This window comes from Camelus ferus, chromosome 6 (genome assembly GCF_009834535.1).
Source record: "Camelus ferus isolate YT-003-E chromosome 6, BCGSAC_Cfer_1.0, whole genome shotgun sequence".
NCBI classification, from domain to species: domain Eukaryota; kingdom Metazoa; phylum Chordata; class Mammalia; order Artiodactyla; family Camelidae; genus Camelus; species Camelus ferus.
In genome coordinates, this window is record NC_045701.1 from 35,026,072 (window position 1) to 35,052,915 (window position 26,844).

The 26,844-nt window shown below is 37.1% G+C and overlaps 1 long non-coding RNA gene and 1 other non-coding gene across 3 annotated transcripts in view; one reads left to right on the forward strand and one right to left on the reverse strand.

Moving 5' to 3' along the window:
- The window catches only part of LOC106729610, a 458,398-nt gene extending 444,990 nt beyond the window's left edge, over positions 1-13,408 (forward strand). For both annotated transcript variants that reach the window (XR_004320598.1, XR_004320599.1), the window contains 2 exons: positions 9,291-9,417; positions 11,661-13,408. This is a non-coding gene — a long non-coding RNA (uncharacterized LOC106729610). The remainder of the gene's footprint in view (positions 1-9,290; positions 9,418-11,660) is intronic.
- Positions 13,409-15,706: 2,298 nt separating this feature from the next.
- Positions 15,707-15,813, reverse strand: LOC116664631. Its single transcript, XR_004321149.1, has one exon. It is a non-coding gene; the product is annotated as a U6 spliceosomal RNA (small nuclear RNA).
- Positions 15,814-26,844: the final 11,031 nt, after the last annotated feature.

The window sequence follows — 26,844 nt, forward strand, 5'->3', positions numbered from 1 at the left end:
ATCTCTTTCTGTAAAGGATCAGATAGTAAATATTTTCAGTTTGCAGACCATACAGTCCCTTTGACACTGCCACTGTAGCATGAAAGCAGCCAGAGGTGATACCGAAATGAATGGGCATGGCTATGTTCCAGTAAACCTTTATCTACAAAATAGGCAGCCAATAGAATTTTGACTCATGGGCAGGAATTTGCCAACACCTTGGATTAGATAATATTATAGCTAAGTAATCAGGGGTGACAGTCTTGCCATAAATATCGTATCTACCACTTCCCCAAAGTTCCCCAAGAAGTGTGTCCATGTGGTACTAGTCATATGAGAAATTAAATACTAGTTTAGGAGGGTAGAAGCCAGGCAGCTTCCAACACAGAGCTAAGGATCTCATGGTTGAATCACATGAATAAGGATGTGGGCCAAAATGGGGATTTCTTTTCTATCAACATCAAAAGAGAACCTGACTCTTTGGATATTATTGATCTCCTTCTGGTCACATGCCACAAAAAGTAGAAACATTGGTAACCATGCAGAGGTAAAGAATGTGAGTGTGGCTCCTGAAGGCAGCTGAGCACCCACTAAACCACCATGCTGAATGTCGTAGGAATGGGTAGGACAAAGCAGCTCCAACTACAGAACTGGCCACAGTTTCGTTTACTGATGTAGGTAGATACCCAGAGAAAGCATAAAAGAAAAGATCATCCATAAGTCCATATGAATTTGCTTTTTAGAGAATGGTAATCTTAATTAGTAGTGAATGTAGAATAATAGATCATTAGTTGCCAGACATTCAGATTATTAGTTCTCCTTCCCTGTATGTGGAGCCAAGGAGTAGAATAAAAAGGACTGAAACTCTTCCCCGGGGGGGGGGGGGGGGGGGAGGAGAGAGAGAGGGAGAGGAAGAGGGAAGGAGAGATTAAATGAGATAAAACAAATAATCTTTCAAAGCAGTTCCTAACACTTGATGCCTCAATAAACACTGCTTTGACTTCTTTCTGAGATCTAGCTTTGACTCTTCTACAAATTGGCTCCATTTATGGCAAATTTATAAACATTCCTAGGCCCTAGTTTTGTTATCTGAAAGATGTGATAATATTGAATCAACCTTACTCAAAGCCGGTTCCTGACCTCAGCTCTGTCAAAAAAAGCTGCGTGTGATCTCCTCCTGCCTTAGGGAAATACACCTTTCATTGCTCCAGCTACCACAGTATCATGTACCTCTCCTTTATTATCACACAGTTACCACCATGCTGTTTCATATTCACTTATATAGTTATTTGATTAACCTCTCTCTCCTCACTAAACCATATGTCTATTAGGGGAGACACCTTATTCATTCCCTAGCACAGATTCTGGAACTCTTTTCCAGTAGTAATTCCAAGAAACATACATCCAGATGCAAAACTATGATTCTGTGGTTCTCAAGAATCTTACAATATTATTCATTTGTGTTCATTCATGCTAATACTCTTTCATCATGGGGCCACTCACATTTTATGACCATGCATTGTACTGGGTCCCTGTGAGACAGGCATGGTTTGGCAGAAAGAGTCAGTCCCTCATGAAGCATGGAGTCAAGAGTAGGAAAATGTATGTGTCAACACACAAATACTTACTCAAGTATAGTTTTTTTAAAAAGGTGTCAAAAGACAAGTGTAGAGTGTTGTGAGCATATAAAGTTAACAGATTTGACCCAGTTTGGGAACGATTTGAGTAGGCGTTAAAGAGGAAGTGACATTTAAGCTTTTACTTGAAAGATGAATTTATAAGTGAAAAGACAATAAATAGGTTATACACATACACCCACACACACACAGAGTCCACAAGGCAGCACATGATAAATACACATACAATAGTATGATAACTGTAGTTTAAAAAAGAAAAGAACAGAATGTCCAGAAGTGGTCTAAGCTTAGATTTGAGCCATGATTTCTTTCAGATCAAGACAAAGGGTTAGGATCTGAATGTTACCCTAGTTATAAATTTAAGGGCAATCCAGATTAGCACACATGTGCTCTCTCTTTCTCTCTCTCTCTCTCTCTGAATACATACACATGTGCACACACATACACACACACACATGCACACACATTTACCACAACTTAGCATGGAAAGCCTAAAGTACTATACCTAACAAAAATAAAATTTCTCAGATAATTTAAAATTTTACTGATATAAAATACCATAGTCATATTTAGATGTAGCTTAATTTTTTTTTCAGTTCTCTGTTTTACAACCTTTATCGTATGAGAACTGATAGTCCACTTTGTCTTCTCTCTGAATTTTAATAAGGATAATTTAAGACACAAGTATTCTTTTTCTCCTTTTTTTTTTGCAAGGATAATTAAAGTAAATGGGGCATAATAAAGAAAGAATATTAGATTCCAACCAAGAGTTCTTAAAATGAAAAAAAGAACTAAGTACTTTGAACTAATAGAAAGCCAGTCTCAATTGAAAACTATTCTAAATATATATGTATTTTACTTACTTTAATTACATTCGGTAATTAAAATTGGATGTCAGGACTATATGTTGGAAATTAAGGAACAGATAAGAATGATTTATAAATAGACACATTGATAAGATAAAATTATTTTGAAATACTGGAGAGTACTTAAAAACAGTTATCCAAATAGACTATTTGGATCTAATAGTCTATCTACATTTTTTTTACTCTCAATGCTTTACATAGGGAAAATTGTCTTCATAATGAGTAAAAATATCAGTGTCAACTCAGACATTTATTTAATCATCAGAAATGATAAAGTAATGAGTAAAACTACTTTTTGTATTTTTATGTTTATGCTGTAAATCCTTGGTATTCCTCTAGGCATATTACCATCTCTAATACATTTAAAAATAAACATGATCAATTTTAATGCATGCACAACTTTCACCAAATCTAATAACAAAAATTCAAAGTGTTTAGCAGTTTTCTTGTTTTATTTAACTCTGCTCCAAACATGGAGATTATTTGATTGCAGAACAGTCAGATTTTTTTTTCTTCTTTTAAACTAGTGGATGAATTATTGAATGGAAAATACATTTTTACACTTATTTTAAGGGAGCCCTTTGTAGGTTTTAAAAACAAACCTTGGGGAGAGGAAGAGACCCTTGGGTGCTGAGCTGTCAATCCAGAGATAATAATAACACATGTTTTTGGAATACTGCTGGCTCAGAGATGTTATTAATGTGTCAGAAGCAAACAGCCGCACTCATTCTGGTACTTGTATCACTTCTGGTGTGTTATGATTAGAGATGTGTGTGGTTTTAAAACTACAACGATTGAATTGCCTAACATACCACGTATTGGAATGCTTGGACCAAATGGAAGCTTAATCAGCATTTTTCTTCCTTCTAGATGTAAATGGCATGATGCAGTGTCCTGTAAATGATGCTGTTTATCATATACTGTCAGAAGATGCTGCCGAAAGATGCATTTCCATTTCTTTCCATACTTGAGTTTGATTTGTAAAATCAGATTTAAGCAGTGAATGAAATTGAATCTAAATTTCAAGGACAGACAACCTAATGATATTTATCATAACTGGATCCCAGTCTAGAAATGGTTATTCTAAGTCCAGCTTCTAGGATTTGGAAGAACAATGCTTCTTTATTTTTACCTTTAAAATAACTAGTCCAGATATAATTAATTTTATGGTAATTATAGGCATTAGCATTGGAAACCTAATCTCAGCCAAAACATTTGTGTGCACACTGCACTTTGTATACTGGGTTGCTAGAGATCTCTTTTTTCTTACACATTTGCTGTACCACACACAGTTTTAAAAGGTGATAGAGATTGATTTATAAGTATTTTTATAATTATTACAGTTATTATGTGAATTGTTCACTGGCTAGGAAAAAAAATACGGCAATGTATGTGTACAAATCTGTTTGATAGATAGATCATCATGTGCTAGAAAAGGTTAGGAAACCTTGATATACCTTATCCATGTTCTCAGCTATAAGATTATGCCCAGTCTGAAGTCAATGTGAACTACTGAGGCATGCCAAAAGTCTGGGATCCTTTAAGACTTTATTATGACTATTGGTTTTACTAAGTATATTTCAAGATTCCAAATTTTATAAATTAGGGCAGTGCCATTCTTAGTTACAGGCATCAGTAGTAACACACTTTAGAGTTCTACAAATCACAAGCACTAATATACAAAGACATTTTTTCCTGTGATGCCCAAATGGAAAATTTTTGAATGTTTGCTAACAAATTCCAATTATGTTAGAGTCACTCAAACCAAACTGGTGTTCAGAGGCAAAAGGATGAAGGATTGTGAGTTTGTAAGTGTTCACTTGCAAGTGAAGGGAAAGGAGCAAATTTAAGCTTCTGCCCTGGGAAACCCATGAAAGGGTGGATGCTTTTGTAAAAAGTTGGCTTCCCAAAGACACCCAAGTGTTTCCCAGGTCTGTGCTACTTCCTCTTGTTTGAGGCAGTTTAGAGACACACTTAAAATTGCCTTGGAAATTCTGAGTTGGAGAAGTGAAGCAGGTGGAGGGGACTTAGGTCACCCTGACTCGTTGGGAAGCTTGACCAAGCTCGCCAACATCTGGAATGGGGCTGGGTACAGTCACTATCCAAGAATTCTGGGCCCAGCATCACTTTATACAGTGCCCTACCCAGGGCTGCTCTGTAAAATCCCTAGCCTTGGGGAAAAGCAGATGATCTGGATTGGAGTGGAATTCATGCCAAATGGGCTGGGAGCCCTTGGTAGGAATGCCAGCTGAGTCATGAGTATATCTGGATTTACACATTAAATATTTGGAATGTGCATCCTGATTTGTACTTTGGTCCCAGACCTCAGAATATTAGTTGTGGGTCTTAAACAGGGAACTTTCTTGGCATCATATTAAGACAGCTTTGGATGACCTAAAAAACATCCCTGGCTCCACATATTGTTATTGACATGAGCAAACATCTCGTTGACTTAGTTTCTTCATATATACATACATATCTAGAGCCTCCAAGCCCTAACATAATATGAGAAATTTTACTTTATTCTGAGTTCTAACTCATGAAACAATGATAGGATACGTTAGCCATTTATAGAAATCTACGTTGCTGGACTCTGCATTGTAGACGTTTTAGAGCTTTGAGGAACATCAGTACTTTAAGTTCAATACCACTTGCTTGGAAAAAATAGCAGTGCAACCAATTTTAAAAGTACAGTTTGCTAATAAAAACTTCAACATGATATGTATTTAAAATTGGGAAAATATAGAAATATTGCTTTTTTTGTCAGTACTTCTTTCTTTTGTAAAATCTAATTTTCTATATTTTTAAAAATTTATTTTGGGGAGGTAATTAGGTTTATTTATTTATTTAATTATTTGTTTGTTTTTTTATAATGGAGATACTGAGAAAGAACCCAGGACCTTGTGCATGCTAATTATGCACTCTACCACTGAGCAATACTCTCCCCTCAATTTTTGAAAATTTTAGAAATCAAGGACTATGTTAACATACATTGCCGTGATTTGTATGTATAAGCCAATATCAACATGGTTTACATCATGCACTTGAAAATACTGTATAGAAGTCTCGAAAATGGGTTAAAACATGGTGAAGAAAATGTTTAATGTACAATTTATTCCACAAGCATGTATTAAGTGCCTTTAGTAATGCCTGGCAATGTAACAGGGACTAAAAACTTGAGATTTATTTTTAGGAGAGTCTTTTTGTATGAAAGACATATGTATAATTAGATAATTCTGCCACAAAATGACAAATGATACAATATTGAAAGGAGAAAAGGGCTTTGGGAATTTACCGGAAAGGAGTTACTAACTCTGCTTGGAGGGATCCAAAAAGATACTCCATTTGTTGTCAATGTAGCTAGATGTCAGAGATAAATAGCAGTTTGTAAGGCTGGGAAGAGAGGAAGAATATTGGAGGAGGTCTATAGACCTGTAGTTCTATAACTATAGCTACAATGACAGCTTGTCAGGGAACTGAGTTAATTTCACTTCTCTGGGCACAGAGCTAGGTGAGGATGAGAGAAGTGTGGTGGGCAGAGGCCAAACATGACGGGAATGAAGGTAGGTCAAGATCTGAAAGAATCTCTATGGCAGATCAAGTTGTAGGTTAAGTTTTTATCCATAAGACCTTAGGATTTGGAAAAACTCTTCCTATAAGGAGAATATGAAGTGAGTATGAATATAATGTCATACTTATATGGGAAAAATATTCTTGACAGAGTATTGACTAGGATGAGGACAAAAAGAACAGTGAGAAGGTTTATGATGATGTATAGGGAAGAGGTTCTGAAGGCCCTAGTTTAAGCAGTGGCAGTTGGTTTTGGGGAAAAATGTAATATTTCACTTATTTACTCGAAATAATTTATTGAGAGTGAGTCTAGCATGAGCCATTTACTGTTTTGAGAATTTTGAATATAATGCACAAATATAATATTTACTGGTAGAAATATTTGAAGGTAGAAATTTTGAAGGTAGAAATTTCAAGTCCTGGTAATAAAAAGTTTGTGTATGTCAGGGGAAGGGGAGGGAATTAGAAAAGCAAACTAGAAATAATCTATAATTTTTCTTTGGAACACAGAATTTTTAACAATGCACAAATGATAGAAAAATGGGTGTTTTGAGGAAGAAGAAACGGTTGATTTGGGCATGTATTTAATGTGTCAGCGTGACACTGGCATGCAATGCTAAATGCTAGTCTTTAGTCCAAGAAAATGAGTGTAGATAATTTAGACTTGGGAGTTAATAGTTTAGAGACCATGGAGTGAATTATGGGGATGGAGGGAAATCACTTTGGGAAAAGTATAGAAGAAAACCTGTGGGCTATATAAGCAGACCCCCAAGAGAGTACCATCTTTGAAGGGGGGTGTGTGCTGGAGAGGGAGAGGGAAAAAAAAGGTCAAAATGGTAAGAAATAGCCAAAAAAGAATGTTATGATAGAAGTCTAGGAGAGAATTTGAAAAGTATGAAGCATTAACTAGGGACTAATGTTAGAATGAGGAATATTACAATAAGGAAAAAAGTGAGGTTACTCTTCTGGGAAATTAAGAAATCCTTGGTTACTCTAGCAAAAACATATTTAGAATAAAGCAAAGAGTGGAAGAACTCAGAATTTATTTGAGAGTCAGTGAGCATTTAGGCAATTGGAAGAGAAAGAAAGAAGTACATAAGACGGCAGATTAAGAATCAAGGGAGTGTTTTGTTTGTTTTGTTTTGTTTTTGGTTTTGATTTTAACAGGAGAATCCGGCTTGTTTTTAGGGAAGCCAAAGGAGATTGCAGTTATCAAAAAGAGAGGGTAAAATTAACTGGGCAAGATCTCAGAGGGAAGGCTGGAGAAAATAAAGCCCAATGAAAAGGTTATCAGGAGTAGAAAGAAGGAAAATCACCTTTTATTTGACAAAAGGAAGCATTAGGCATAGATCATTTTAGTGCCATTTTCATCTAAAATTCATAGAAACGTTACTGAGAGAAAAACAAATTGCTTTCTTTTAAAATGCTCGTAGGCTGCTGACATGCTGTTCTAGCTACGTAATTAAATCACGCTCATAACAATGGACACAGGCTATGGCTATGCTGAGACCTTATATATGCTCTCCCAAATCCAGAGATAATTTTTAACATTAATACATACAGAGTAGAACTCCATATAAGCAGAGATTTCATTAGCTTCTAATGAGAGTTTATGTCCACACCTCCCACATACTACTTTAAACTATGTGATAATATCAATACTAATGGGAGAGTGGGAGAAATATACAATATGTCGAAGCTGCCTCGTATCATTCAGTGTAGTAACAACAGAGTTAGAACCCTGACACTCGTGTATTTAGTGAAAGTCTTTTGGTTTCAAGAAAATGTGGAAAATTTTTGCCTCTCTCAAATATTAATTGCACTTTTCCAAGTGATTACATTGAAAAGTGGTTAGACATGGCAATAAGAACACAAATCTTAGCATCTGATAGCCACAAAACTAAACTCCCACAAATTTCAGAATTTTGGTATTAATATAGTGTGCGTGAACAGTAGCCATGTTAGTAATGGCTTCTGTATAGATCTGTTGTCCCTATATTTACTTATTTTGCTTTTATTCCTTTCTTATTCATCTTATTTTTTGCATGCATTTTGTTGCCTAAGCTCATTTTTGAAACCAGTCAAATGTATAAATGAATAAAATAACATATCAATACTAGAGTTTTACATTCACTTTATGAATGCAAACACTTCATTTATTCATTCTAATAAACAAACAAAAAAAGATTTGGATCTTTCCAACACTATAAATAATGCTGCTGAGAACATTATATATATCTATATATCATGTGTGCATAAACACACTTTTGGTATATGTACTTTCAACATTACTAGAAATGTCTATACTGCTTTCCAAAGTAACTTTATCACCTATGGGGTATGAGTATCCCTAATATTCCACGTCCTTACCCTATACTTGATATTGTATTGCTTCTTAATTTGTACTAAGTTGGTTGTGTAGCAGTATCTCATTAGAGTTTTACTTTTCATTCCTGCAATGAAATATTTCTGGCCCCCTCATCACCATCAATGGTTATGGAGGGCAAGGTTATGGTCAGGAAGGTCACTTCGATACTGCAAATGGGGCACTTAACCCTCCATAGAATATGACATTTATATCTCACTAGAGAACATACTGGTATTGATATACTACAAGGCCAAACTCTGCAAACCTCTATCAGTGAATTCCACCACCTGGTTAGAGTAATCAAACCAGTGCTGAGGGGAAATACCAACTGGGAACCAGTAAGTCTACAAGCCCCTAGAAGAGTGATTAATGGTCAAATAATATAAATTGCCAGAGAGACATAAAGAAATAGGAAGAACTATTCAAGAACTGTACCAACTGGGTATTGTACCCCCTTTTCACCCCCAGTCCCACCGTCCATAGTGCTTCAGCATCCCAGTATAGCCAGTACAAAAGCCAGATGGCTCTTGGCAGATGGTTGTAGGCAACTGATCATTGAACGTGATAGCACCCTCCATTGCTGCAACTGTGCCCAATATTGCCACCATCTTAGATACCTTGGCCATGGTCCCAGGAGTACACCATGCTATATTGGACTTAGCAAATGCTTCTTCTGTATACCCCTGACTGCTGGATCGCAAAGTCAATTTGCCTTCATGTGGGAGGGGTAACAATGGATCTTTCAAGTGCCTCCCCAAGGCTACCTACACAGCACCATATGTCATGGAATGCTAGCCCGAGACCTGGCCCTGTCTGCCTTCCCCAAGTCAGTAAAATGGGCCCATTATATTGATGATATAATGTTTACAGGTGAAGACTTGCCTCTGCTGCAGGACACTGCAGATTTTGCTGGAACATCTGTGAAGAGAAGATGGATACTGAACTGCTGAAAGTTGAAGGACCAGGCACTGCTGTAAAGTTTTTGGGAGTCATGTAGGTGAGTGACACAAGCATTGTTCCAGAGGCTGTAATTGACAATGCACAGGCCTATCCAAACCCTAAGAATGTGAAATAAGTTCAAGCCTTTGAGGGATTTGGGGGTTTTGGAGGACTTTTATTCCCCACGTGGCACAAAACATCCATCCATATAGAAAGGACACACAGGGGATCAGAGCAATCAGCTGCCTTTGAGAAAGCAAAAATACTAGTGAAACAGATGAAAGCTCTGGGTGTCTCCCAAGCAGGGCTACCACTTGAGTTAAATGTGTCCATGACCCTGGAATGTATGGATTGGGCACTTTGGCAGAGATAACAAAAGGAGAGAGAACCCCTAGGATTTTGGTCCTAACTCTGCAAGGGGGAAGAATGCTGGCATATTCCCATAGAGCAACGGCTCCTTACAGTGACACAGCACCCCTCCAGGTAGAGCCTCTCATGAAGGAACAGCACATCGTGGTAAGAACTTCACTTCGTATCAAGGGGTGGATGGAGAATACGTTTCATTAAGCCACCTCAGCCATGGCTCAAATTCCTACTTGGACTAGGTAGCATGCCTACTTGCAGCACCTGTCTGCAGGTTCCACTGTCTCTAGAAACGCAGGTTCTACCAGGCCCTGTAGAGTACGCAGATTCTTCAAATACCCCCACCCCTATTCCTATGGCAGCCTCTGTGGCCTGTAGAGAGGGAATGGGGGAAATTCCCACCCATTCCTGCTATACAGAGGGGTCTAGTCAGGGCAACCCACCACATGGTCTGCAGTCACTATTCAGCCCAACATTGACACCTTCTGGATGAAAACAGAAATGAATTGTAGCAGCCATTGGGCTGAACTCAGAGCAGTTAGCTGGTGATCACCCATGAGCCTTGGCCATTAAGATAGATGGCTGCTCTAAATGGGTTAACCTTATGGCTGAGACATTGGTAAGCCAAGGTGTGGATGATCACCTGAGGTGTGAGTGAGCCCTTGTGTGGTCAGGATATTTGGAAAGACATTTGGGTTTGCCTGCTAGAGCTTGAGGCCTCACTCTCTTCCACCTCCCAGCTTATAAGGCACTGACACTTCCTGGCAATCAGGAAGTTAATGTCCTAGCCTTGGTATAAGCCTAGCAACCAACCCTTCAGTAGATACAGCAGACTGGGTGCCTAGGAAGTGGCCACCATAACACCTGGGTGAGATGGTGTATTGCCAAGGGTGCCCTATTGCCCTTGAAATACAGTTCCTTCATTAATGCAGTAATAGCATGTTCTCTTGTTCTAAACAATGCCCAAGGCAAACTCCAAAGGAGTTTTGGGGCCATCCACCAGAGTTCCACACCAGTGAGAGATTAGCAAATCGATTATATTGGTCCCCTCGTTTTGAGTGAAGGTTTTAAATATGCCTTGGCTTGTGTGAACACTGCCTCTGGCCTAACCCAAATTTTCCCCATGACAATGCAGATCAGGCTGCCACCATTAGGGGATTAGAGAAGATGAGTACCGTGTACAGACCCTCACTGAACAGACAGTGATTGGAGATCATATTTCAAAGGTCATAATACACAGGACTGGGCGAAAGAACATGACATTGAATGGAAGTTCCATTTCCTCTGTAACTGTAAGCAGCAGGGTTGATAGAAAGGAATGGACTATTAAAACAGCAGATTAAATTACTAACAGGTAAAACTACCTTGGCCAGGTGGACTAAAGTACCATCCCAGGCTTTAATGTATTTGAATGATGAACCGATACAACCAGTTGCCCCATATGCCAGGCCAGGACCCTTACACCCAACACCATAAAGGTATGAAAGTCTTGAGAGATGGCCATTGCCCCAGCTCTCACCATGGATGTGAGAACATTCAGCTCCCTCACAGCGGGGAAGGGTTATCTACTGGAACTTGAAATGAAAGCTCCCACCAGGATGGATGAGTTATATTTATACCCTTAGATGAGGGGGGACTGCTCAATCTCTACTTAAATCTCATTGTCCTGCTGCAAACTGGACCTCTTGAAATGCATTATACCTGGAATGGAACATACACCATTGAAAGAGGGGAGCAGGTTAGGGTCCTGGTCTGGCATATCCCACCCCCAGTCCATCTCCATGCCTGGCAGTGCGGTTTCCCTCCACCAGCATGGATGATATGCACAACCAGGTCATATTCCTCAAGCTGCCACCACATTAACATCTAAGAGTTGGACCACACATGTAATTCGTATAGAAGGGGAAGACCTACCCTACTAAATATCTATCTTTTCAGCCTTAGACTTCCTCTGCTCCTGTGGTGTCTGATCATGGCATGGGTACCTGATGATAATAACCTTTCTACAGTGGACTTACTCATAGTAACTCTGTAAAAGGAATCAATCCAGCTGTTGGGTATGTGGGCAGCTGCCCGTCTAGCTCATCAGGATTGCCATGGTAGGTATCCACTCTAGGAAGGGGATTAGAAGCACTAAAGTAGTAAATTATGGAAGAATAAGCTAGGACTAGTACTCTTAATTCATCTGATGTTACCAATACTGATCCAGAAGGCTGGCCTGTGTCACATGCTATCAGTAATGCTAGGCATGGGTATCCTTTTTCTGTCAATCAAACTATATAGGCAGCCCATCAAACTGCTGACCAAAAGGTCCTGAAAATACTACCATCAGAGCCATGGGCGGCTACATTCAGATTTGGGCTAGATTCATGTGTCTTACCGTGGGTTATGGACATTAGAACACTGGGCACCCTATGTTGGGAACACAAAAATTACTCTAAACTGAACCAATGCAATTGTACCAGGGATCTGAGATGGACATCACCAGAACTGTGTAGTCCTTCTCTCACATTAAAGGATAGTGACTGGTTTGCCACTGACTGGTTGCAGTGCCCACGTATTTAGGTGGTAGCCCCAAATGGGACCCATTGGTTGTGTGGCACAAATCTTTGGGCTGCTGCACCCTGGGTTTTCCCTGGGCACCAGGAGAACTTGCCCCATAGTAACAAAAGTTGCTAACTGCCATCTCCTCAAGGCCAGCTGGGCATTTCTTTTTTCTGGTGGAGTGATGATTTGGCCACATCTTTGTATCTCCATTGGCCTAAAAGACATTAATAGCACTCATACAAGCCCTCCTAATTCACCTAGCAAGCCATACATGATAGCTGGCAAAGCCTGTTCTTACTGAACACTGAAATGTCTCTAATGAGAAACTTTGTCCTCCAAAATAGGATGGACTTGGACATTATTACTGTCTCCCAAGGGGGCACGTGTGCCATTATCCAAACAGAATGTTGTGTGTTCATACTTGATAAGTCTACTGCTGTATTATCTGTATTAAATCACCTAAGAACACAAGTGAAAGGCCTGAGAGAACTGAGCCCTAGCCTCAGGGACTTAATAAATCAGTGGTTCAGATCATGGGGTGGAAAAAATTATTACTTATTTGGGAATTATTATCTTAATCTGGACTTTCTGTGCCTATATTGTTGCTGTGATAGCTACCCACAGGGCAACCAGATAGCTGCCAAATGAGCCACCTTCATGCTAATAAAGCCTGCTGACTGCTCAGGGCACATTATGGAAGGGGGGCATGTAAGCTTTAAGAGCTGGTCACCAGGTGTGGGGTGTTGGAGGAGGTCATCAAGAAACATGACCAACAGGTGGTTGACCTTCTGGCTGGACCTAGGCAATCAGAGGCTCCTTACCCCCTCCCCTGTTCTTGGAATGTACATTCCATATACTATTACTGCACTAGGAACTACCTGAAGGACACAGCCTTGAAAGAGTACTGTTGTTATTGAGAGCATCTGGACTGTATAGAAGACTGAACCCTGTTAAGGCCTCTACATAAACTCTTTTAAGATTCTGGTGGGCAAATGCAGAGATCTTGCAGCCATCCAAGACAAGCCTTGTAATTTCCCTTGCTTATTAAAATGTGGAATATAAAAAAAGATAACAAAATTTTATTTACAAGTCAGAAATAGACACACAGACAGAAAACAAACTATGGTTACCAAAGGGGAATGTGGGGGAGGGATAAATTAGGAGTTTGGGACTAACAGATACACACTACTATATATAAAATAGATAAACAACAAGGACATAGTGTATAGCACAGGGAACTGTATTCAATGTCTTGTAATAAGCTATAATGGAAAAGAATTTGAAAATATATGTATATATGTGTATATGTATAACTGAATTGCTTTGTTGTACACCTGAAACTAACACTGTAAATCAACTACACTTCAATAAAAAAATACAATTAAAAAAACCTACCATCTACCAATCAAAAGTGGCCCACCTTTCTCCAGCCTCTCCTTGCCTTCCACCTAACATGCACCAGTTTTGAATTTCACCCAGGAAAATCCCAGGGTTGGGAACCCCACCTGGTCAGAACTATAGATGGCTCCCTTCACTTCCTCCACCCTGATGATGTAAACACAGTATAAAAAGAAGCATCTTAAGTTGAGGATTGTAAACAGCATTGCAGCTTTGGCCCCAGTCATGGCCTTCATATTAGATTGCTTATACATCTTTAGTCTTGCTTCAGTAATCTTTGTCAGTGAAACATTCTCTATGAAAAACGCTGCATTCAAGGACTGTTTTGTTAATTCGTAACATTTGGGGCCGTCCCAGGTTGAAAACCCTTCACTCAGTCACGTATCAGAAGCAGTAACTGAAAAGTTTCCCCCAGCCTTTGCCAATACAGAGCTCCGCCGAGCGCGTGGGGCGAACTGCGCAGCCGCACGGGGCGGCCGGGCTGTGAGACTCTGAGGAGCGGCTCCGGGGCGCGCGGCGGGCGGCGTCTCGAGAGGCTCCGCTCCCGACCCTGCTCTCTCGCTGGAGCCCAACCTCGAGCCACTTGTGGCTTCTTTCGGACCAGAACCTTCTCTGGAGAGTATGAATGACCTCGGATGACAATTCCTCAAATTTCCACTCGGTATTCTCCACTGAAAGTGCCTGTCAGGATTTGGAGGTAAGCCATGCGCGTGTATGCACAATTTCAGCCAGTATTTTGGTTGCATACTTTTCTTTAAGGAAAGCCTCTGCTGTGAACGTTAATTCTGGCATGTTTGGAGCTGTTTGAAGTAAGAGATGTGCCAAGACAGTGTTGACTCCTAGTCAAGGCATGGATTGTGCTGATTGTGTTGCTTTTCAACCGAGGGGCCATGACGGGCTTCTGGCGTTCCGTACGGGCTTGTGAGCGCTGCTGATTGAGAACAATGAGATGATGGTTTACACCTGGTGTAAGCGAGGCCCTCGGCGGTTGAGCCGGTGGGGCAGGTTGCTTCACAGGAATGTGCCTACGTTAGTCCCCTGGTCTTCAGGTGTTCTGGGCCTACCTTGGTGGTTTCTGATTTAAGGAAGTAGATCCACTGCTGTCCTACCGACGGAGGACAATCAGAGGTCGCGCCTGCCTTGTCCTGTTGTGTGCTGTGAGCCTTTGAGATGCATTTCCTTACTTTAGTGCCACTGCCGTTTTGTATTCTTTTCTGGCTATAACTTGTAGATTCCTAAGTATTATAATTGTCAGTCCTGTGAGAGTGCTTTAGCAATTGAAACTTGCCTGACTGCCACCCTTAGTGAAGCCTCCAACAAGAAAAACAAAGGATAAAACAAATAAATCAAAAAGGTCAGAAGAAACTGGGGGAATGCAAGAAAGAGAAAAAAATAAACCTCCAACTCATATCCTCAAGAAGAAAAGATGTTTTTGTTTATTGCATCCAAAACAAAAGGCCTAGACATTATTTGAAAAAAAAAAATGTAGAAAGCTTGAAAAAGATAGAGGAAATCTAAAAAACAGGAACAAAAGGTAAAGAAGTGGAAAATAGTGAAGAAATGATCTATATGTTTAAATATCTTCTAACAGAAGTTCTAGAATATCAGAGAAAATGGGGTGGGGAAAGTTAACAAAGAAATAATTCATGGGAGTCCCTTGAAGGGAAAATACATGACTCCATAGTGAAAAGTCATTCACTAAGCCCAATGAATTAAAATGGCCCTAACCAAAGTATACATACCATTATCATGCAATTTTATAATGCCACAAATAGGGAGAAAATGTTTCAGAAGGAAAAAAGAAAACACACCAAGATACAGGATTGTATGATTATAGAATTCCAGAAATAGAAAAATCTAAAATATTTCTGAAGGAGAATGTTTTAAAAAGTTAATTACAAAGAATGATTTAAAAATTAGAAAATTACAAACATTTAAAAACACATCTATATTTACAAGTTACAGGCATAAGCATTTACCTCTAAAAATGCATCAAGATTTTGTTTTTCATGATATGGAAGGTGTATAATTGTTTTTGTGTGTGTATAGAATGCTTCATGAATTGACATGTCATCCTTGTGCAGGGAACACACTAATCTTCTCTGTATCATTCCAATTTTAGTATATGTGCTGCCAAAGCAAGTACTAATTTAGGGAGTTTGATTATTTTTTAGTTATTAGTGTTTGTATTAATCAATCAAAAATTATTTTAAGTGTTGCAGATAGTGATCATGTATTTCTTCAATAGGAGAGACAACAAATCTTTCTAAATCACTACCCTGTGCTGGACCTAAGGACACTAGAAAGTAAAATGTTGGTGTATTGACGTTTATTAAAGTGTTAGATCTTTAGAAAATATTAAAACATCTTAATTTCTTAAAAAGGTAGATTGTGGATGAAAATGTATAATTTTGATCACTGAAGCACTTGACAGGCTGGATATCATCCCTGATAATCATAGATTTCTATGTAACAGTGAAATATAACCACCGAAGAAGAGCAATCACAGGAAGCAGAACTTGAAAAAAAGGTATTTATCATTGTATCATTTGATTCATTCCTATGTTATGCAGTCTGGGTACCAGTAGACCAGAAAATTTAGCCTCTTCATTTCAAAAAAATATTTCTAAAGGCACTACCAGTATTCTGGTTTTTTATTCCTTCTTGAAGAAAGTCCTTTCTTTCCTGTCACCCTCTTTTATACTGAATGATACGCACCTTGATAGCAGGGACTAGAGAGGAGAAATGTTTTCCTGCCGTTACAATAAAGAGACTTTCATAAACAATGTGTTTCTATGGCTGTAGCGCTTGTGCATGCACCAGTGTATGTATATTAACCCCATAGGGGTTTAACACTTAACTGTACTGTAGGAGATTACTTAGCACAGGGTTTCTATTTATAACCTCATGGAAGTGATTTCTGAAGTAGGAATAATCTCTGTTGTGTTATTTACTGCATGCAATGCAGCTCAGTAAATAAATGTAGATACAGTTTGTTGTATAAAGGGGAATCTCTGTACAGAGCAAAGATGACTGCACTTGCATGCTCAGCACTAATCCCTCATGCTTTTTGTATTCGTGCCAAAGTACTTTTGGTAATATTAATTGAGAGGAGCCACATGGTATTTTAAATAGAGTCATGGGAATTTGTCCCATTATACAGCTGAGTAACTATACAAAACATCCATCAGTACTGACCACAACATTGAATATTGCATTGTGGCATCAACCCAAGACATTACATTTATCTAATCATTGACTTCACATTTATCTCAATCTATTTCAATACAAGAAATGAAATGCTTGCTGCAAAATTACATTTCCAGCAATTTCTGATAAAGGAAGGAGATGAACTCTGAATGGAGTGGTTGTTTTCTAAATGGATTTTTAAGACATGGTATATTGGGTCTTGAGTTCATTGATTTGTATTGGACCAAAGGCACAGGTTGAAAGGGGACATTTCTCCAGTAGAAGGGAGAGTTGGAAGGAGATTGCTTGTTCCCTGAACTGGAGGCCTCAAGCCAAATTTAAAAACCCGCTCACAGAGCAAATTTCTTTTGATTCTTTAAAATAAAATCTCAAAACCCTATAAGTACAGTGACATCTTATATCTTTTAAGACATTTTAAAGAGAAAAATACATTACTTGGGTAGGTAATTCAGAGGATTGGAAATGGGATATAGGACCTTTTGCCCTTGGGTTGCCATTTGATGAATACTACCCAGGTTTAAAGTGCCCATAATTCTTTTCTTTGTGTTGCACTACAGTAGTTTAAGGAATAGTCATAAGATTTTCATCAGGATAGGACCCCTTGGATTCCTAGATGGGAGGATATTCATAGATTATTTAATTTGATTTCTGAACTTGGAAAAAAAAAAAAAGCTGTGCTATTTGTTTGTGTGTGTATATTTACTCTTAACAAACCAGAATAAAAGGGAGAGTTTTCTCCAGCTTAGCATTTAAATTTTATTACTGAAACATGCAAGCATAAAGCTTTTAATTGTTTTATCCCCAGCTAAAATAACTACAGATACTCTTCCCATTCACTAAATCAAATTCATTTTTTAATGCCGCTAAACTATTTGCTTCAGTATTATCCTGTAGAAATAAATTGCATTAATTTTAAAAAGTTTAATTGTTGCCTCTCAATACCACTAAGTGTTTTTCTCATCCTTTTAGCAGATAAAAGGTAAATAAGAAGGTAAATGAGAGGGATGCACAACATTTTCTCTTCCCTTTTCATAATTTTGACAGTTATATTTCTCCACCATTAAAATCAAAGAGTTTGCTGGGTTTTGTTTGTGGTTAAGTGCTTCCCTTTGGAATTTAATTTATAAACACCTATCAATGTAAAACATCCATACAAATGAGTGGCATGGAAATTCCAGGCTGTTTCAAAGAGAACCTGAGAGATTCTTGTGTAGTCAATAACCAGTCTTATCCCTATCTTGCTTTCAAACCGTTGTATTGAGGGAATGGTTATGTCCCAAGAATCTCTCGTCAAGGGATCTTGTTTGTAAGAGCATCTGATGGGACTGTTCAGTGGTCCTGTGGATGCCTTCTATTTAAAGAATCAGGTCATGCACTACTCTGGCACAGAGAATTGTTTATTTTTCTAGAGGAGGAATGTTAGAAAAGAAGTGCTAGCAAAAAGCAAAAACAAAAATCTTGCAATGCTCTCCTTGTAAATAAATCCAGGGTTTATTCATTTGATTTTGAATTCAAGATGCCATGGTTGAAAAAGTATTTTTTATTTATTTTTACCCATTTCTATCTCCAAATTATAGAAAAAATAGCTGGCTTTTAAATGGAAAATAAATTGTTATAAGCCATTTCAGACTTATAAATAGTCCAGTCAAAGACCTACAATACAAATGGATGGCATGCAGATTCCAAGCTATTTCAAAGAGAACCTAAGAGGTGTTATTTTAATGATTTATAATGGAAACTAGTGTGATGATATATTTAAAATGCATCTAAACCTCTCACTTCTTTAGTCTCCAATATTCAGATCTTCTTTCCCTCCTTATCTTTTTTATTCTCTTCTCTCTCTCCTTCTCTCTTTCATGCTCTAAAAGGAAATCAGCACGTTATGCTTCTGACTTTTCCATTATTACTTCAGTTTCGGGATGACATTGGATGACATATAACCTACTGATTGTAAAAATAGAATTTAAACATGTAGAGTTACAAGCAGATTGATGTCAATAATTATATTCCTGAAGAGTCTAAGCTCATTACAGATTTAGAATACGGAACACGTTTTGGTTGATGATGTTAAATTTCATATTTAATGGTGGAGTCATAAGTGAAACTGGTAAAATTTATAAAAATCCATACTCTAATTGAATGTGGTGATTTCAGTGTGTAATTTATAATTTTACATTCTTTCATCAAATCTGCATCCCAAAAGACATTCTCTATCTTTGGAAAAACAGATTATTGATGGATATGAAATTGGATTATCAGAGACTACATTGTACAATATGAAACTATCATAAATGATAACAATATACTATATGCACTATGTTTCAGTTTTGACTGAGTTTACATAGGATATATAAAATGTTTATTAGTGCTACTTACAAATAAATGTGTGGAAATACTTCTTTTTAGCATGTTCCTTATGTGGAGACATTTTTGTGATAGTTTTTGTTTTGGAATTTTGTTTTCATTTAAATGAGTTTAGCTCTTAGCTATTGTCACTCTACCTTAAATATCCATGATATTGACTCAAATTCACATTTTACATTGTGCAAAAAAAAAAAAAAAATCAATGGCAATATACACCCACCCCTCTGCCTTAAGATTAGGGTAAGTGCCTTTGTAGCTTACATCATCATGATCAACTCTGGCTCAAAGCTTTTTGTTCAGAACATTAATTTCATGGATCAACTCAGTATCCTCTCCAAGCTTCCCATTTCACACTCGCTTAGATGTAGAATGTCCACTCATGAAACTACGCACACACAGTCTCATGAGATACTTGTATGTGCTGCATAATTTACTGAACAATTTAGAAAATGGCAACAATCTGATAGTTAAAAAAATTTATGGGGACCCAGTGATAGGCAGCCTCCTTGATTTCGTGGGCTTTACTGCTAGGAGTTCGATGAGATTTCCACAATAAATATCAGAGAAAAATTTCATGGAACTTCCTGCAGAGGGAGGGGAAAGGAACCATTTTGAAGTAAGTCAGAGGACTCAGCTCTTCTCAACAAGGGCTGCCCTCCGGAATCTAGTCAACCAGAGTTTAACCTGCTGGAAATCAGAGACTAATTTATTTGGGAAAGGAAAATACCCAACTCCAGCTCATTCTAGCCGTTTTCTTCCAACTAAGGTGGGAAGAAAAAAATTAAGAAACACTTGGGAAGTTCATAGTCCAGAGGGATAGGCTCACTAAAAGACTGAGATCTAATTATACGACTATAGAACTCTTCCCCTTGGGACCAATTCAGATGTCTGCCTATGACAAACATTTCCTTAGTTTTATTTTTTTTTATTTTGTATTTTAAAATATTTCCAGCTTTATTAGGATATAATTGACATATAACATTGTGCAAGTTTAAAATATACAATGTTATGACTTGATGTATGTGTGTGAGAAATAATTACTGCAGTAAGGTTAGTTAATATATCTAATACCTCACATAGTTAAAATTTCTTTTCTTGTGATGAGAACTTTTAAGATGTACTCTTAGCAGCTTTCAAATGTACAGTACAGTATCATTAGCTAATCATGCTGTATATTATATCCACAGAACTCATTCATCTTATAACTGGAAATTTGTACCCTTTGACCACCTTCAGCCATCATCCACATACACACCCATCCCTGGCAATCACCAATTTGCTCTCTGTTTCTATAAATTCAGGATTTTTTAGATTCCATGTATAAGTGAGATCATATAGTAATTGTCTTTCTCTGATTTATTTCACTTAGCATGATGCCTTCAAAGTCATCCATGTGGTTGCAAATGGAAGAATTTTCTTCTTTTTGTGGTTAAATAATATTTTACTGTATATATACCATATATTTTTTAATCCATTCATCCATCCAATACTTAACATTGTTTCCATATCTTGGCTATTGTGAATAATGCTTCAGTGAACATGGGAGTGCAGATATCTTTGTGATAATGGTTTTGTTTCTTTTGGGTGTATACCCAAAGTGGAATTGCTGGATCATATGGTTGTCCTATATTTAATTTTTTGAGAATTCTCCATACTGTTTTCCTTAATGACTGCATCAATTTACATTGCCACCAACAATGAAGAAGGGTTTCCTTTTCTCAGTATTCTCACCAGCACTAGTTATCTCTTGACTTTTTTGATAATAGCTGTTGTGACAGATGAGAGGTGATAGAGATCTCACTGTGGTTTTGATTTGCATTTCCTTGATGATTAATGATATTGAGCGTCTTCTCATGTACCTGTTGGCCATCTGTATGTCTTTTTTGGAAAAATGTCTATTCACATCTTTCGCCCATTTTTTAATTGGTTTATTTTTTGTTTGTTTTGTTTTGCTATTGAGTTGTATGAGTTATTCTTATATATTTTGGAGATTAACACCTTATTGGCCTATCTCAACTAGGCCATCATTGTGAACAGTTTTTGAAAGTTCAACTTTAAAATGTGGTATGATTGGACAATAGGTCACATAAAAACACACAAACAAAAAAGCAAGAAACTATCATCCAAGAATTTTATCTCCATTAATTTTCTCTATTCTGAATAGTCTTAAATGCCAGCACTCCAGCTTTTATTGGCTTTCCCTCTCTTTCCAGATACTCCTGAAAATTGCATTGATAAAACTTCTAAAATAGTTTCTACTATAACTATTTTTGATTAAAAAACAGTACAAAGCCAAGCATTTACTAGGGTCTTACCAAGAACCAGGAACGTTATATACATTATCTTGCTTACTTCATTACACTAATCTGCAATACAAAGAAATTGTGTAAGGTGAGGATTTTAATTAAGAAAAAATAGCTAAGAGTCAAGATTGGAACAGATGACTTTGAAACAACTTTTGTATACTAGAAAGTTACTCTCTTTTCTAGTCCAAAATCCTTTAGATATGGCATTAAAGGTAAATGCAGAGAATAATTACAATAAAGTACCTCTGTAAAGCCCCATTCGTATGAATAGCTCACAGCACTTTTTACTGCATTACCTCATTAATCTCTGTGGTATCCTACTGAGTGAGGGTGGCAGGAATTTTATTTCTCTTTTATGGATTTTTCTAAAGTGAAACAAGAACTTTAACTTTTAGGTTTTTCCTCTATAACATATCCATGACTGCTTGAAAAAGTGGTATGCTTAGATCCTCCATTCCAAAATGTTTCATTAATTTATTAAATCATACTTTTAGCTAATAGCTATTGAGTGCAAATGTACATTATATAATTATTAAAATGAAAGCTCTGAAAGAAACCTATAATCTAACTGAGAAAGGCCTTAAATATTAGGCTAAGCATTTTTAATGGATACAAGAAGTTGTAGGGGCCCTAGAAGGGCTTGAATTGGGGGTGGCATAATAAATACTGCACCTTTGCATTATGAATGTTCATTTTTATCAAGTAAATAGAAAAGGAACCTCTGAGCTTGGTGAGAAAGCACGACCTGGAACTTTGTCTTAATAATCTCTATCGAAGATTTATATCAAGGCAAGGATTAAGGAGATTTGGTCTGAGTCATTTTAATTCAGGACATCTTTAGCAAGCCCCTTTCATGGCCAGAGTGCTAACTACAGAAGTGAGAATGTCTCTGCTCCTAGAAATTAATCAGTCTCATAGGGAGGATGAAACAAGTACCCAAACATCTGTAGTATGTGGCAGAATATAAACATCATCTTAGAGGTGAAAGAAGGTGCTACTGAGGTTTAAATGAGAAAGAAAACTCAGTCTATTGACTACAAATCAAGAAAGATTTCAGAAAGATTGTGCCTCTCCCAGTACAACAGATACACCTGTGGATGAAGCCATTTGTCTGAATTTTACCCACAGCAATTTGAATAAACAATTTCAGCAAGGTCATGTGACGTGGATATGAAAGGGCATTCCCCAAAAGGAAAACAACATTTTTTTAAAAAGGCAAGAGTAAACATTTACTCTACAACAGTGACTAGTCATATAATATGCCTTGAGAGCAAATACATGGAGAGGATCTATCATCATCAGGACAAGATAATTTTGAAATGCTTTTCATACCAGGTTTGCTTTTCCTATGTATCCCAGATTTTCAGTTTCTTAATTGTTTTGCTCTAAATTCTCTGAGTTTTCCTCAATTCTTCTATCACCATTTCAGCACTCCTAATTTTCAAGGGTTATTTCTCTGTCATTTTAAAAATTTTTTCTTAGAACTCCATTCTTTTTTTTATGGATACAAAATATAAAATTGTTCGAAAGATACCAATTAGATATAGTTTTTTTTTTTCCTTCTCTAGTGTTTGAAATGTTATTCTTTCATCTAGAATCGGGGGTTAGCTTTCTTATTCGTACTGAAATCTTTCTTCACATATTTGGTGATACTTGAATATCCATTCATTTCTAATATTGAGTGGGACTTTCAGGCAGGTAGACTTCAGTTAAGAAAGTGCTGGCAGAAATTTAGCTATGTAGGTACCCCCAAATCCATAATATCAAAAAATGCATGGAGACTCTGTTACTGTATGGTACAGATATCCCCTTATTCTGTTTATTCTAAGACTATTAGCCAAAGCTCTTTAGAGATGACTTATTTTTGGATACATATTTTTTTTTCCTGTAATTAAACTAGAAAGGTGGGTCAATGCTGGTGGACCATTGCACCTACATGCACTCAGTACCTCCGGTTCCCATCCCCACTTCTCATACCTACCTCTGCTGTCACTGTGTTCCTGGAGTCCAGCATTCCTTGGTGTTCTTCCAGGCCATTCAGCTGTATCCTCTGCTACTGTTAACATTTTTGAAACTTTTGTTTTTATTGTATCAATCTATTCACCTTTTTCTATTTTTCATCTTCCAGTGAAGTTTTAGGATTTCTTACCCACTCATACCCTACATGACATATTTTTTATTGATTGAAGTCTATACTTTTCTATTTTACTTTTTTTAATTTTAGTGCATTCTTAAGTGGGAGACATTATATATGCTTGATTTGCCTTCTTAACTCATGAGTTGATATCATTGGTTTTTCTTTTTTAATCAGGGAATGATTATGATCTGAACTGTGTTTTAGAAAAATAACATAATAGTGTGTAATATGAATTGGAGTGGTATGGGAAGTAAAGTTTTTGAGGTTGTCTAGTCAATTTTAGAAAGAGATACAATAAGGATGGGAGCAGTGGAGATGGGAAGGTAGAGCTTTTTAGAGTTGGATTCGTGGAATCTATCAACTTTGCTAATGAGCTTTGAACCAAGTTTTGCTGCTTTGTAAGTTCAGGAAGTTAAAGAAAATTTAATGTATCTAATACCATGTGAGACAAAATAGAAAAAAAAAGCCACATGGTTAAAAATCTGATTTAAAAAATATTTTATTGTGAAAAAAAATGTATACAGAAAACTGTATGAACCTTTAGTAAAGTTCAACAAATTGTTACAAAGTGACCACTTATTCCAATTACTTTGAAAACATGACATAAACGTAAAACTTATAATGTAAAACACACGTTATTAACCTTATGAATGCTGTTAGCAAGAAATGTGGATGGGACTTATCTTGGCTCCACTGTTTCTGACGAGCTAAGAGACTTGACAGCTCATTCACTCTTGAGTTTGGTGATGAATATTGGTAGTTGGCTGGAGGTGTCAGTTCCTCTCCAATGAGGCCTCTTTACGTTGTCTCTTCGTGAGGTCTCTTCGTGGGCTAATTTGAACATTCTCACACCATAGTCATTGGGTTCCAAAAGCAAGAGTCCTGACAGAGAGCAGGAAAGGAATGGGCATAGCTAGGTTTCATTAGTTATTTACAAAATCAGTGGCAGGATGGGATGACTGTCAGGCTGTAATTTTCTGACTTGTGCTGTACAGTGCAAAACTCAAATTTTATGCATGGTGAGAGAGAAATAGTATATGGGATGTAAGCAGAAGGCTAACTTCTTTCCACATACTACTTAAAATCTGAATTTTAACTTCAAACTCACTACTGCTTTTCTACACTTCCTGAACACCTCTGGGATTCTGCAAGAAAATTTGTTTACTTCAACTTCAGTTTATGGCCATGTAGAAATGTCTTAAGAATTCTGAGAAGTTGTTTTTCTGAAAAGTCAGTATTTCTCGCTCACCTGTTTTCAGTCTTTGCAAAAGGCAAATGATTAAAAAAAAGACTGTTTTTATTGACTCTTTATTTTATCTCTTGCCTTTATACCCTTTTGAGTTTGCACCTTATACCTGTGCTGAATTTTATTCGTATGATCAGGAGGAAGTAGAACTAAAGGCAGGTCTTTAGCCACTAGCCTTCTGCCAGAAATTAATCTTTTCTTTTGAATCCAGATTTCTACTGGTTAACTTCCCCAACTTTTGCAACTTTTAATTTTAGCATGGTAATACATATTTAATGACAATCTAATCTCTTTCCAAATCACTTTTTTTTTCAGTGAAATTATATTGAATGCCTGGTGAGCATGATATTCTGCAACTATTTATTTGTTGTAACTGATTCATGAATGTTGATGTTGCCTCTTATCCAGAAGTTTGTCTTGACCTTTTCTTCTTTTAGAATAGGATAAATATAGCAAACATGAATAATAACTAGAGATTGAGGCCTGTGTGGCTTTTTTTCTACCTAGTTAAAAAAGATAAATTATTATAGTTACACTAGATTTTGCAAAGGCATGTGTTAATAATCAAACCAATTGATTTAATTTGATTACTACTGTAATAAACAAATGCAATGTTCCAATTTAATTTTTTGGTATCATTTATACCATATTTTTTTTCTTAATTTTTAAAATCAAATATTTCGTATCACTCAAGCCTTGATTGTCATCTGGCTATAACCTAAGTTGTATAGTGAAGGTTGTATATTAACAATTTATTAATTCTGTTATAATAATCAATGAGCTGTTTAACTTTTTAATATATTTGTATCTTATCATTTTGCAAATAGGCTTCTTACTTCCAAACAATATTAAAGAGAAACTAAGCTCGGAGCCCCTAATTTTTTTTACTTCCCTGTAATAAAAACAGTGGGATAAAATTTCAGAATATGAACCACTACCAGAGAAGTTTATATACATCTTGAGGTTTTTTTTTCCACTTTAGAACAAGATAAATTGTATAAATTAAGTTTAATCCAGTCTATTTCCCATCTTTAATGGTGTGAACTAGGGTGGAATAATGTGTCTAGTTTTATTCTATTTTATTCAGCTATATGGTGGGGGGGCAGCATACTTATATTAAGGTATGTTTGTGGTCTAAAAGGAACTTTTCCATCTCAGCAAGCTATGGGGACTGATAAGTCTGTCAGCTGGTCACCCATAAACCACTGTGCAGTGACAAGTTTTCTCTCAGTGAGATACTCTATAGCGTTCTGCATAGAAGCCAGTCTACTGTAGGTAGACCTGAGAAATGGTGAGCTCAATCATAACACCAATTGCTCTATAGTAAGAATCTGAATAGATCACCTAAGACTAAAATCACTGAATTTTTATCTTGGTAGCACACACATACATTGACAGGTGATTTGCTGGCCTGCAGTATATACTAGACATGATTTTATATTCTTCTTATGAAGAGCCTAGGGCCCAGTAAATCTGTGTATTTATACACATTTCTAAGAAATGTGTTCATTTTTTTTTCTGTAAAGCTAAGCCTGGGGTACAGGCAGAAGATAATAGTATACCATACAATATTACTCCCAACTAAATAAGTAATTGTAGGAGAAAAATACTGAGGTAATTGGTTCACTAAGTTTCAGAAGTTTTACCACTATGTATCCTAACAAGCAGAAACAGCTGACCTTATACAATGGTGGATCGGCCTACTAAAGACTTTATTAATATGCTTGCTGAGGGTGAAGGGATGTTCTACAAATTTCAGTATAGGCTTTGAACCAATAAAGCATAGCAGCCAATAGATAGTTTTCTTTCTCCTATAACTGGAAAATGAGTCCAAGAACCAAGGGTACATGTGGAAGTGGCTCTCGATTGATTCTAATAATCATCAATGTTGCTTTCCATCTCCACAGGATTAAA